Source organism: Prionailurus bengalensis, unplaced genomic scaffold (assembly GCF_016509475.1).
Source record: "Prionailurus bengalensis isolate Pbe53 unplaced genomic scaffold, Fcat_Pben_1.1_paternal_pri Un_scaffold_66, whole genome shotgun sequence".
NCBI classification, from domain to species: Eukaryota; Metazoa; Chordata; class Mammalia; order Carnivora; family Felidae; genus Prionailurus; species Prionailurus bengalensis.
In genome coordinates this window covers 5,617-19,580 of record NW_025091166.1, presented here as the reverse complement: position 1 = coordinate 19,580, position 13,964 = coordinate 5,617, and the positions used below count along the sequence as shown (strand labels likewise).

Here is a 13,964-nt window from a genome sequence, read left to right as displayed (position 1 = left end):
CAATAGCTAATTGGTTTATTTATTTATTTTTTATACTTTTTTTTTTTCATTTTTGAAAGAGACAGAAACAGCAAGAGTGGAGCAGGGGCAGAGAGTTCGGGGGAGAGAGAATCCTAAGCAAACTCCCCACTGTCACCTCTGCGCCCAATGCAAGGCTCACATTCACCAAGTGTGAGAACATGACCTGTGCCGAAACCAAGACTCACATGCTTCACTGACTGAGCCACCCAGTCGCCCCTGTTTTTAGAGTTTGAGAGAGAGAGAGAGAGAGAGAGAGAGAGAGAGAACGAGTGTGTATGAGGAGAAAGGGGCAGAGAGAAAGGAGGAAGAGGACCCAAAGCAGGCTCCACGCAGAAAGCAGCCAACCCACACTTTTTGTTACCTCTCAACTTGCAAAAATACACATTTCGGGGAGCAGTGGGGTGGGACATCCAGAAGGCATTACCACGAATCTTAGTGTTTTCATTACAGAAAGCATAAGGATGTGAAAGAAAACACATCAGCAACATCTAAGGGACAGAATTTTCCAGCATGGTTGCAGGAGCAAAAGATCTACTTTCAGTATCAAATTGCATACAGCAAGGTGGCAACAATCCAAGTTATTGTAAAACACTTTTATACACTTCAAACATAGGGACATTCAAATCAGACCACTGTTAAACAGTTTCTACAAATTTCCATGCCCAGGGAACCAAAAGCCTGAGGGTTCCTACGGAATTGTGAGCAGTAACAGAAATAACGGCATTTCAACTGAAGTACAACTGAGTGTGCCAGTCATGATCCTTATTACGAGTTCTGAGAAGGAGACTGATTGAGGCAGACGGAAAGAGAAACCAACGGACAAGTCCGGGGGCTGAAGGGGAAATGGCCTCTAGCGGTAAGGGGCCCTGTGGACCCAGTGTGGACGTGAGACACCCCACTCCAGACCTCATAGGCACACGGGCCCTGAAGAGTGGCCACATGCGTTGCCTGCTGTCCGGTGTATCACAGAGCCCACTGAGTTCTTCCCCGGCTCAAGGCCCCGTCCCGTCGTCCCACCATCTCCAATGTCCCCCCTTGGCCCACCTCCTGCTCCACCCCACTAAACTGCAAACCACCTCTTCTGTTGAAGAGGGCTCACTTTTATTTTTCAGTTGTCGGATCACTGGGATGTGGTCTCAACCTGCCTCCTTCATCCACTTAACTCAGCTCTGGGACACGCTGAACCCACATGCGACCTGCTCTGCAGTGGAAAGTCCCAGAAAGATATGCCCGCACCACTCCTCTGGGCCCCCATCCCGGGCATCACAACGCGTCCGCTGCTTGGTAAGAAACGAAACCCACTGCTGTTACTCGTTGTCAGAATCAAGACCAGTTAAAAAAAGTGGTACTGAATAGATTGCAAAGGTCAGAGTCTATTTAAGAGAAACTCAAAAACTACAGGGGAAGGAAAAAGGAGGGCAGCCTAGTGAATACGCCAGAGAGACCACCAGATGAATGACAGTTTGAATGCTGGTGACCATGTCCTCACAGGGGCTGCAGTTACACATAATGTGATGGAGCTTCTGTGATCAAAGTATCTCGTGGATATTTAGATGCAGGCACTCCTAAAAGCCATGTGACGGAAGTGCTCCCACTGTTCCTATTAACAGGTGATTAAACGGAAGCACAGGAATGCTAATATGTAGCTTCCCCAGAGCCCCAAACTCATCTGTGCAGGAGCCAGGCTCAGAGTCAAGTGCTCTGGGGTCACGCCCTCCCTGCACAACTTCTCAAGGTGGACTGGGAATCCACGTGAGTCCTTTCCAGATTTCATACGTGCTCTACGTCCTCCAGGAACCATACTTTAATACGGGCCTCGGGTTCACTGTGGAGGAGATATAACCTATTTGCAGCTATATAGAACATTGAACAAACAACCACTGCTTCAAAACCAGGTACAGCTGAGAACTGCTCAGCAACATGACAAATACCACAATGCTTATTTTTTAAAGTTTATTGTGTTTATCAGCTTGTCCGCCCAATTTGCTGGGTCCCAGGGCACTGTGGAAGGGTTTTCAACCTCCAATTCAGTGGCTGTGGGGAAGCAGAGTGATGAAATGGGAAGCGGGGGGTGTCAACAGCCACGTGAAGGTCTCCCGACAGGGGAAGGGGTCTGCAGGTCGAGTGACTGCGGATCTAGAGGAATGATGCTGGTAAGACCTCACTCATGCGGGAGCCATGCAAGGGACACCAACCTGTTCAGGTGGGCTTGTCACTAGCGTGGCCGGGGTGGACCTTTTGTTTCTTACCTAGCAAGCAGCGCACGGAAGACTGATGACCTTCTTTTGGGGGGCGTTGTGCAGCGAGTCCTGGCTACTGCTACTGCTGCTGAGGTTGCTCAAGGGGCCATCCTGAGAGCCTGTGGATCTGGGGGACGCACAGGAGTGCATCTTCCAGGCACGCTCGTCACACGACACACCGCCCAACCTGAGGGAGAAGCACAATCCCCCAGCTTCTAGGGAGGGCTGCGCCCTGGGAGCTGACACTCTCCCTCCCAAGTATATCTGGAGTCCAAGCGCCCTGGGTCGAAACGCTCAGCACCCCTCCCAGGCCGTGACCCGATAACCATGTCGTGATCTCATGTAATGCAATGAGGCTGTCCCCTGCATAGTGAGTGCCGGCCTCTCCTAACGAGTTCTGAATCTGCTCTGTGATAACCAAGATCAATCAGTTTCTGAGATCCCAAAGGAAGGATTGCCTTCCTGAGAGTACTTGGTGTTTGGGTGGCTGGTACCTCCCTGGCCATTAAAGATGCTTTTACTCTCAAGAACTGTTGGTTCACCATGGACAGTATTCTCGAGGACTGCTTAGCACAGAGAGAGACCATTCATGAACTACTGCATCCAAGCCCTGTTCCAAACATTTGAGCTTAGCCTGCAGCACAAGCCTGTTACCTTGGAATCACTGTCTTCTCTATCCACTGATAGGATGGCAAGGGAAAACAGTGAACTCCAGAAGCTTTCCCTCATTTCTAAGGTAATAACACAGGCATCTTGCCTTTGGGTTCCCACGGTAGATGACGGAGGCTTCCCTTTGCCGTACCCTTAGGTGTTTCATATCTATCCATATCTTATTCCTGAGACCATCAGCTTGCCAGGAGGTTGTCCTAGTCATTGCATCCTAAGATTTATCTCATTTTCTGGACCACATGCTTCCCTGGGGAATTCCATCAGACATCTCAAGCAGTTAATATCTATCCTTCTCAAGCTGTTCCACAGAATAGAAATGGAAGGAAAACTTCCAGACTCATTCTATGAAGCCAGCTTTACTTTGATTCCCAAACCAGACAGAGACCCAGCAAAAAAAAAAAAAAAAAAAAAAAAAAAAGACGACTACAAGACAATATGCCTGATGAATGAGAATACAAAAATTCTCAACAAGATACTGGCAAATCAAACGCACAGCATATGAAAAGAATTTTTCACCATGATCAAGTAGGATTCCTATCTGGGCTATAGGGCTGGTTCAATATTTGCAAATCAACCAATAGGATACATCACATTAAGAAAATCAGAGGCAAGAACCACATGATCCTGTCAATACAGGCAGAGAAAGCATTTGAAAAAACACAGCATCCTTTCTTAATAAAAACCTTCAAGAAAGTCAGAATAGAAGGAACATATGTAAACATCATAAAAGCCAACGTATGATACCAGCCCACTGCTAATATAATTCTCCTGGGGATACACTGAAAAATTTCCCCCAGAGATCAGGAACATGACAGGCATGTCCACTGTCACCACTGTTGTTGAACATAGTTTTGCAATTCCCAGAACCAGCAATCAGACAACAAAATGAAATAAATGGCATCACAATGGCAAAGATGAAGTCAAACGTTCACTCTTCACAGACCACATGACACTCTACCTGGAAAACCTGACAGAATCCACCAAAAGTCTCCTCGAACTGATACATCAATTCAGCAAACTCACAGGGTACAAAAGCAATGTACAGAAACCCATCGCATTTACTATACCAATAACAACGAAACAGAAAGAGAAGTAAAGAAACTGATCATGTTCATAGTTGCACCAGGACCATAAAATACCTATCAATAACCTAAAAATACGAATGAACCAATCCAAAGATATAAAAGTTCTGTATGCTGAAAACTATACAAGGGTTATGAAGGAAATTGAAGAAGACACAAAGAAATGGGAAAACATTCCATGTTCATGGTTTCGAAGAATGAATATTGTTAAAATGTCAATACCACCCAAAGCAATCTACACCTTCGATGCAATCCCCATCAAAATCATGCCACCATTCTTTCCAAAGCTAGAACAAATAATGCTAACATGTGTATGGAACCACAAAAGACCCCGAATATACAAAGTAATATTCAAGAAGAACACCAAAGCAGGAGGCATCACAGTCTCAGAATGTAGCCTCTGCTACAAACCTGTAATCATCAAGACAGTATGGAATGGGCACACAAACAGACACATAGGCCAATGGAACAGAATAGAGAACCCAGATTCAGACCCACAAATGTATGGCCCACTAATCTTCCACCAAGCACGAAAGAGTATCCAATGGAAAAAAACCAGACTCTTTAAGCACTGGTGCTGGGAGAACTGGACAGCAACATGCAGAAGAATGAAACTAGATCACTTTCTTACAGCATACACAAAAATGAACTCAAAATGGATAAAGGACCTGAATGTGAGACACGAAACCTTTAAAACCCGAGAGGAGAAAGCAGGACAAAACCTCTCCGACCTCAGCTGTGGCAATTTCTTACATGACACGTCTCCAACGGAAAGGGAATTAAAAGCAAAAATGAACTGTAGGGACCTCATCAGGATAAAAACCTTCTGCACTGCAAAGGAAACAAGCAACAAAACAAAAAGACAGCAGATGAAATGGGAAAAGATGTTTGCAATTGACGTATCAGACACAGGGCTAGTATCCAAACACCTATAAAGAACTCACCAAACTCCACACCTGAAAACAAATAATCGGGTGATGAAATGGGCACAAGACATGAATAGGTACTTTTCGAAAGAAGACATCCAGATGGCCAACAGACATGTGACAAGATACTCAGCGTCACTCCTCATCAGAGAAATACAAATCAAAACCACACTGAGATTCCACTTCACATCGGTCAGAGTGGCGGAAATGAACAAATCAGGACACTATAGATGCTGAAGAGGATGGGGACAAACAGGAACCCTCTTTCATTGTTGGTGGCAAGAAAAACTGGTGCAGCCACTCTGGAAACACTGTGGAGGTTCCTCACCACATTAAAAATAGATCTACCCTATGACGCAGCCATAGCACTGCTAGAATTCAGGGGATTCAGGAGTGCCGATGCACAGGGGACTCGTACCCCAATGTTTATAGCAGCGTTGTCAACAATAGCCACATGATGGAAAGAGCCTAAATGCCCGTCAATGGACAAATGGATAAAGAAGATGAGGTTTCTATATACAATGGAATACTACTTGGCAATGAGAAAAGATGAAATCTGGCCATTTGTGGCAACGTGGAAGGAACTGCAGGGTGTTCTGCCAAGTGAAATAAGTCAGGCAGAGAAAGACAGATACCATATGTTTTCATTCATATGTGGATCCTGAGAAACTTCACAGGAGACCAGAGGGGAGGGGAAAGGGGGAAACGAGTTGCAGAGAGGGAAGGAGGCATACCCTAAGGGACTCTTAAATACTGAGAACAAACTGAGGGTTGATGGGGGGTGGGGGAGAAGGGAAAGTGGGTGATGGCCATTGAGGAGGGCACCTGTGGGGATGAGCACTGGGTGTTGAATGGAAACCAATTTGACAATAAATTATATTGAATACAAGAAAAAACAAAAGATGCTCAAAGTCACTCCTCATCAGGGGACTACAAAGCAAAACCACACTGAGATGCCACCTCACACGGATCAGAGTGTAGCTATGGGTGGGCAGTCAGCACTGCTGCTTTGCTGGGACACAGTGTGTCCTCCAAAAGCGACAAGGGGTGGGGGGTCTCGCCCTTTGGGAAATATGGACAATCAGGAGCAGCGAAGCTGCAACGTAGCCCAGGGTGTCCCGAAGCTGGCCCAAACGTGGCCCATCAATGGCATCGGGGCTCTTACAGGCTCCCGAGCCACTGTCGGTGGCCGAGGAGGGGGGTGGGGGAGGGGCTTGGAAAGAGCACAGACTTGGGTTATGACTGCACGGAGGCCCGCCCATGCATATTTTTGGGGGTGGTTTTGGCTTCTTGGCTACTTTTCTAGAGCAGTTTTAGCAAATGTGAGAGGATGCTCCAGAGATTTCACACACATACCTGCCCTTACTGAGGCACAGCCTCTCCCCTGAGCAGGTATCAGAAACCCCCACCAGGGCGAGGCCTTTGTCACAGCCCCAAACCTGTGCTGATGTGTGTCCATCGCCCAAGGTCCGCACCTGAGATCGGCTTCGCCTCTGACGTTGTACCCCAGTGCGTCCGGGGCGGGTGCGTGTTGAGGAGTCTCTGCAGGTGCAGCGTCCCACCCGGTAGTCTTTCCGCCCTGATGCAGTAGTTTCCTTTGGTGCTGGCGCCACAGCGCATTTGCCAGGCGGAGAGGTGGGCGGGAGGCCGGCGGCTCTCGCCGGCAGTAGGAGCCCGCATGCGCTGTGGAGGGCGAGGGAGGTGCTCTTCTGAGCATCCGGCTTCTCCCTTGCTAGAAGTCTTCCACCTAGGAGGATGTCGCCCTGGGGCCTCTGTTTCTTGGAAGACAGTCCTGATCGAGGCAGGTGAGTTCTGGTGGACCCAGCGCCGCTCGGACTCCCGCAGAGGCCACAGTGCCAGCCGTGAGAGGCCGGGTGGCTCAGGGTGCCCTGGTTCTGCTCACTTTGGGGACAGCATTTTGCCACCCTCGGGTGGAAACCCGGCCTGTCCGTGTGGACGCCCGCAGGCTCCCGTGAGTCATGGTGGCCGCTCTGTGGCGGCGGGTGTGTGTGGGGGCGCCTCCCGTGGCAGTGCTGGCTTAACCGCTCGGCAGGCAGTAAGGGCCCTTCTCCTTGCCGGTAGTGGCTTCTGGGAGGTTCTCCGGGTGCCCGCCTCAGCCGCAGCTGTCGTGTAAGGAGTGTGCCGCCCGCCCTCGCAGAGGCTGTCGGAGACCTTCCCGCCTTGTCCGTCCCCTGACCCCGCACAGGCTGCACACGTTCTGTCCCCCGAGGCGGCTGCCACGAACAAAGGCCACCTTAGGCCCTTGCGTCCTGTGGGCCAGGCCCTAGAGAGTCTGGTGAGCTGGGGAAACCCTATAGAAATTGGGAAGTTGACGAGAAGAAGGGGAGAGTGCCCTTTGATCCCTGGGTCAGTGTTTCTCAGACTCGGTGGTGTCGGGACACTTGGACATCAGGGGATTATTGAGGGCCCCAGAGAGCCTTTGAGTGTGGGGGTTGTGTCTCTTGATCTCTTCTGTGGTGAGGTTAAACCGAGAATTGAAGCAGGCGCCTGGGTGGCTCTCTATGTTAAGGGTCCGACTCTGGCTCAGATGGTGATCTCACAGTTGATGGTTTAGAGCCCCATGTGGGGCTTTGTGCTGCCAGCTGCCAGCCTGGACTTGTCTCAGATTCTCTGTGGCCCTCTCCCTCTGCCCCTCCCCTCACGTGCCCTGTGTCTCTCTCTCAAAAACAATCATTAAGGAAACCAAACCAAATCCGAGCATCTCAGATGTGATGAATTCACTTAAAGACAATAAATTAGTACAGATTAACGTACTCATACCTTTCATGGAAAAAATACGTACATTTTCAGACCAACACTGTGTAGAAGCATGGCATTGGCATTGGCATTGGCTTAGTGCAAGATCTTTATTCTTCCAGCTGCTTCTGCATTCAGTGTCTTGTGGCCAATTATGTTTAGGAAGGTGATGTGGACTCCCCCAGATGAACAGCTGGAGGCGAGGAGGGTGTGGCGGTAGCTCATGGGGTGTCTGGATGCTCTTTCCTGATTCCGCACTCAGATGGGTGGGGCTTCCTTGCTTCTGTTGGAGGTGAGTTGTCCCCACAGAGCGGCTTAGTTGTGTGGCACGTGGTGGACGTTTGGAACATCGTAGGCCACTACTTTCAGCTGATCTTCCATATCTTTCACTCAGCGAACACATTCTTGGAACCACCACCTGGATGAAGAAATGGAACCTTACCGTGCTTCCTACCTCCTACTGACTCCCACCGAACGTCCTCCAAAGGTAACCACGGTCTTGACTTTCACCAGCTGTGGCTTTGGCTTGTTCTTCGCTTCATGTTGAGCCAACCCTTGAGTGCTGTGTGTGCACAATGCACCTGCTTTCCTTGCGTGGCTGTGCTGGTCCTCCCCTGCTGTCGAAGTCCCAGTGTGTGAGGACAGCACGGTTTATTCTTTCTCCTGTGGGTGCTCCGGTTTGTGCAGAGGCTGCCTGCAGATCCACATGCATCGTATTGGGATGCCTTGGAGGAGCAGGGCGTGAGTGGTGGCACGTGTCTGTTCCCCACGAGCAACAGCGTGCGGGAGCTCAAGGCTGGCTGATGCCTGGTATTGCTTCTTCTCGTGTGTTAGCTGGTTGCTGGGGCTCAGGTGCTGGGAGGTAGGGTGTATTCGTGGGACCCGCCCCTGTGTGTGTCTTGGCCACTTACGTGTTTCTTTTGTATAATAATTGCCTTTTGGAAGCCACTTGGTGTTTAGGTTGTGTGTTTTGGTTTTTGTTGATTTGAATGAGTTCTTTCTATGTGTGTGGAATACATCTGTGAATGGCAGAGGTTTTCACATTCTTGTGTATGTCTGCCTTACACTCTCTGTGTTGCCTTGTGGTAAGTTTCTTTTGTTTCTATCCTATAGTATAACCATTTGTATGTTTCTTGCCTTGGATTGGCTAGGGCCTCCAGTACTGTGTTGAATGGAAGTGGTGAGAGTAGGTGTCCTTGTCTCCTTCCAGATACGAGAGAGAAGGTTTTCCTAATGTTTTGTATACTTAATATTTTTTAAAGTTTCTTTCTTTCTTCATTGATTTAGAGAGCATGCATGGGAAGGGGAGTGAGAGGGGGGAAAGCGAGTGGATCCCAAGCAGACTCCGCACTGTCAGCACAGAGTCTGATGCGAGGCTTGAACTCATGAACCGTGAGATCATGGCCTGAGCTGAAATCAAGGGTCAGACGCTTCACTGACTAGAAGCCACTCAGGTGCCCCAAAGAGTTCAGTATTTTACCACTACATATGACACTTTCCGTGGCATTACTGGTAGATAGGTGGATCAAAACATGAAAATTCTCCTCTGTTTTTAGTTTGCTCTGATTTTTCAACAATCATCAAAGAAATAATAATACTAAATTATCTGAAATGTGTTTTGTGCATTTTGGGGACAAGTGATTTGTTTCAATGTTGTGGTTTACCTTAAAACAACTTTTTCCCGTCTAGAATAAATCAAACCTGATGTCTATGCATTCTCTCTTCACTGGATTCCATTTGTAAATCGTGTGCTTTGGATCCTTGCATGTTGTATTCAAGAGAGTGGTGGGTGTTCCCTTGCACCCTCTTGCGCTGTCCTTGCTGGGGTTTGGGTTACAGGTCGTGCTGGCCTCCTAAAACAACGTAGGAAGAAGCACTCCTTGTGCTTTCCCAGAAGAGTTTTTGTGTGTGTTCTTTACTTTTGGGAAGAAGTGCTAGGCCAACAGCTGGTGTAGGGTTTTCCTTGTGAGAAGGGTTTTCATTGCAGATTCCTTCTTAAGTGGAAATAGGATCTTTCTGATTTCCCATATCTTCTTGTGTTTATTTATTTTTTTTCAACGTTTATTTATTTGTGGGACAGAGAGAGACAGAGCATGAACAGGGGAGCAGCAGAGAGAGAGGGAGACACAGAATCAGAAACAGGCTCCAGGCTCTGAGCCATCAGCCCAGAGCCTGACGCGGGGCTCGAACCCACGGACGGCGAGATCGTGACCTGGCTGAAGTCGGACGCTTAACCGACTGTGCCACCCAGGCGCCCCTTCTTGTGTCTATTTAGATGAGGCATTTTGTTTTCTTGGAATTTGCTCTGACCTCCCAAACTTTCCAAAGGAATAAGTGTCAACTGGTTTCTAATATCCCTCCTATCTGCAGCATCTGGTGTGATATTGGCTTTAGAACTTCTTGATATTGGTACTTTGTGCTTTGTTTCTTTTTCATAGAACCAACTTGGGCTCTTTTGATTTCTGTCATTTACTATTTGTTTCCTGCAGCACTGATTTCTGCCCTTTTGTTTCCATCTACTTGGTGATTGTTTGCTGTCCCATCTTGTAGTTCTTGAACTAAATCCTTCATTTTATGTTTAGCCTTTGTTCCTTTCCAGTATGTGTATTGTATTTATTTGCTTATTAGTGTGTCGATTCATTTTAGCATGAGAGCATGAGCAGGGAAGAGGGTCAGACGGAGAGGGAGAGAGAGAGAGAGAGAGACAGAGAGAGAGAGAGAGAGAGAGAGAGAGAGAATATCTTGAGCAGGCTCCTCACTCAGTGTGGAGCCAGGCTGGGGATCGATCTTGTGGCCGTGGGATCATACCCTGAGCCAAAATCAAGAGTTGGTCACCAAGCAACTGAGCTATCCTATGATATATGTATTCTAAAGCTATGAGTCTCCTTTAAGCACACATTTACCGATCTCAAGTTTTGATAAGCCAAATGTTTATTATCTTTTATGTGAAACTAGTTTCTAACTTTCTTTGTGGCATCTTTTTCTTTACTCATCACAATGTTTAGGAGCATAACACATCTTGATGTTTCGGGGATTTTCTCGTTCTCTTTGTGCGGATTTCTAGCCTAATTCCATGAAGGTATCTGTCTCAGTGTTTTGGGGTGGTTGTAACAAAATACCATAGACTGGCTGCCTAATAAGAAACAGAAACTTCTTTCCGACAGTTGAGGAGACTGGGAAGTTCTCAAGATCAAGGCATCTGCAGATTCAGGGTCAGGTGAGAGTCAGCTTCCTGGTTCTTCAACAGCCTGCTTCTCCCTGTCCTCCTGTGGTGGCAGGGGTGACAGTGCTCTCTCAGCCGCCCAGGACTGCTCATCACTGGAAGTCTCCCTGTCTTCATCCCATCACTGTGGGCATGATGAATTGTTGGGGTAAATGAACTGTGAATCTAATGCAATCCCTAAATATGCCCTGCAGTATTTCAGTCCTTTGAGATGAGCTGACTTTCCTAATGGCCTGGCATATATTGGTTTTCATGAACTGTTCCTCGGGCACGTGAAAATAATGTGTATTGGGGGAATGCAGTAGTCTCTATTTATAGGTTAGATGAAGTTTGTTAATGACAGAATTCAGATTTTAGTAACCACTTGAAACCAAGTAAGGAATAGGCGAGAATGAGTTTACTAATATAACTAACAAGCATATCCAAAATATCATTTCAGTGTATAGCTGGCGTGAGAAAAAATTTTGAATGGTTTTGAATTCTCTTTTGTCACGTTGTCTTTAAAATGTGGTGTGCATTTTATACTTTCCACACGTCGCACTTTGAGGAGCCCCGTTTCAAGTACTTGCAATAGAGCACGTGACCGCATATTGGACAGCCCCGTCCCACTGCCTTGAGTTTTCTGTTGTCGTCAGTTCTGTCAGATACTGAGAGATGTATCGTCAAGTCTCCCATCGTGCTTATGGATGTGGATCTTTTTCCTTTTCTATGTTTGTCAATTTTTCTGTATTTTGAGATTGCGTTATTAGGTATATGCAAGTTTAGAAGTCTTGTTCTCTTGATAGATGGAACTTCCATCGCGAAATGGGCTCTTGGTCTCTAGTAGAGCTTTTTGCAATAGAGGTTACTTTCTTGGAGGGTCCCAGTGGCCACATCAGTTTTCTGTTCAGTAGGGTTTGCCTGGGGATCTTTTCCTTCCACCTGTCTGTGATCTTACGTTTTAAGGTGTAGCTTTGTGACCAGCGTATGCTTAGTTTCCTTCTAATGAATTTGAGAGTCAACCTTTTGCTTGCAGCATCTGTGCACATGTCATGACTGGTAGGGTAGTTTACACGTACCGTATTATTAGTTTCTTCTTTGTCCCAGCTGTTCTGTGTTCTTTTGGTCTCTAGCCTTCCTTTAGAAGTAGGAGGGAGTTTTTAATTGTACACTGATCTGTTAGGTAATTGGAATATATCTATTTCTAGAGGCAGGTGCATTTTGAACTGACCCGTGCCTGATTCAGGACTTGTACTGCTTCCCTGACACTGCTCTCTCCGTTTATCTTTTCTTTGTTTTAAGATTTATTTGTTTTTTGAGAGAGACATAATACAATCGGATGAGGGGCACAGCAGAAAGGGAGACACAGAATCTGAAGCAGGCTCCAGGCTCTGAGTCATCAGCACAGAGTCTGACGCAGGTCTCCAACTCAAAAACCGTGAGATCGTGACCTGAGCCAAAGTCAGACACTCAACTGACTGAGCTACCCAGGCGCCCCTGCTCTTTTCTTTGACACTGGAACCACACTGAACTCCTCTTCGCCTTTTGCTGGGTAATATTTTTAAGTTTTAGATGGATTTTGGCGTTGTTGTCATTGTTTCGTGCACTTAATGCTTGTGAAGGTTTGTTCTCATAGTTACCCTTTCTGTTGTGGCGTTGTTCTGCAAGCCTTGTTTTTTCATATGTCTGTCAGAGACTACATTTCTTTTCTGCAACAAGCTGCTTTATATTGATTTTAGTTTGTGTCTGTAGTTGATGTGTAGTCATGGTTTGTGTGTGTGTGTGTGTGTGTGTGTGTGTGTGTTGTGTTTGTTTGTTGTTTCTGTTTTTATTTTTGTTTTTGCTTCTGTTTTGCCTGAAAAACATCTTTACCTTGCCTTCACAGTGAACAATGTTCCTGTTAGGTAAAGACTTCCAGGTTGGTGGCTATTTTAGTTCACCTTTCATACATGCCAATCCATCATCTGGCTTCATTTGCTTTTCTTGAAGAGTCAGCTGGTAGTGTTGTTGTTGTCCCATGGAAGGCGGTATCTTTGTCCTCTCATGACTGTTAATATCTTTTTGCCTCGGGTGTTCTTTGTGGAGTCACTCTCATGGTTCTTTTATCAGTTTTGATTCTTATCTTTGTAGCGAAGTGGTACTACCCATTCTGTGTTTCCTCTACTTTGTGGGTTCCTATTGGACCTTTGTACCATATCTTCTGTGTCTTCTGGGCTTCTGTATTTTCTGGACGTTTTCTCTGTGTATGGTCTAGATATATTTTTACCTACCTATCTTTCAGTTCACTGAGGCTATTCACCTGTGTCTAGTCTGATATGAAGCCCACAGACTGAGTTCTTAATGCCATTAACAAGATATTTTTAGTCTTTTAATTATGTTGGAGAGCTAGACAGAGTGGGAGCAAGGGAAGAACAGAGAGAGAGGGAGACACAGATGCCGAAGGAGGCTCTAGGCTCTGCACTGTCAGCACAGAGCCCAACGTGGGGCTCAAACTCCCGAATCACGAGATCATGACCTGAGCTGAAGTCAGATGCTTAACCAACTGAGCCACCAGGCACCTGGAGATCTTAATTTTAGCTCCGATAATTTGCAGTTTGAGAATCTGTTTTGAGTCTCTGAAAATTTCCCATTGGTCAAGAATGGTTTTTGGACAGTTGACTTTTGCATCCAATAACTCCAGTCTATGTGTCTCCTCTTGGTCTGTTTCTCTTCTTTCTTCTTTGGGTCGATATGATGTAAAACCTGTTTGTTTGTTTTTTTTATGTTTATCTATTTATTTTGAGGGAGAAAGAAAGTGAGAGCAGGGGTGGGGGTAGAGGACGGGGAGAGAGAGAGAGACACTGTTGGGGAGACGCTCTTTTCTGTCAGTAGAGAGCCCAACACAGGGCTCAAACTCACAAACGTGAGCCGAAACCAAGTGTTGCTCACTCAAACGAGGAGACTGAGCTATCCAGGTGCCTTTCTTTTTTTGTTTGCTTGTCTGTTTCTTTCCTTTTCTTATTAAAAGATTTTTTTTTTGGTTAATATTATTTCCATTTTTGAGAGAGAGAGAGGTAGAGACAAAACT

At 46.7% G+C, this 13,964-nt stretch overlaps 1 long non-coding RNA gene across 1 annotated transcript; it reads left to right on the top strand.

Annotated features, from left to right (window-relative positions):
• The first annotated feature begins 274 nt into the window (after positions 1-274).
• Positions 275-8,185, top strand: LOC122478452. Its single transcript, XR_006296004.1, has 3 exons — positions 275-877; positions 1,134-1,305; positions 8,090-8,185. It is a non-coding gene; the product is annotated as an uncharacterized LOC122478452 (long non-coding RNA).
• Positions 8,186-13,964: the final 5,779 nt, after the last annotated feature.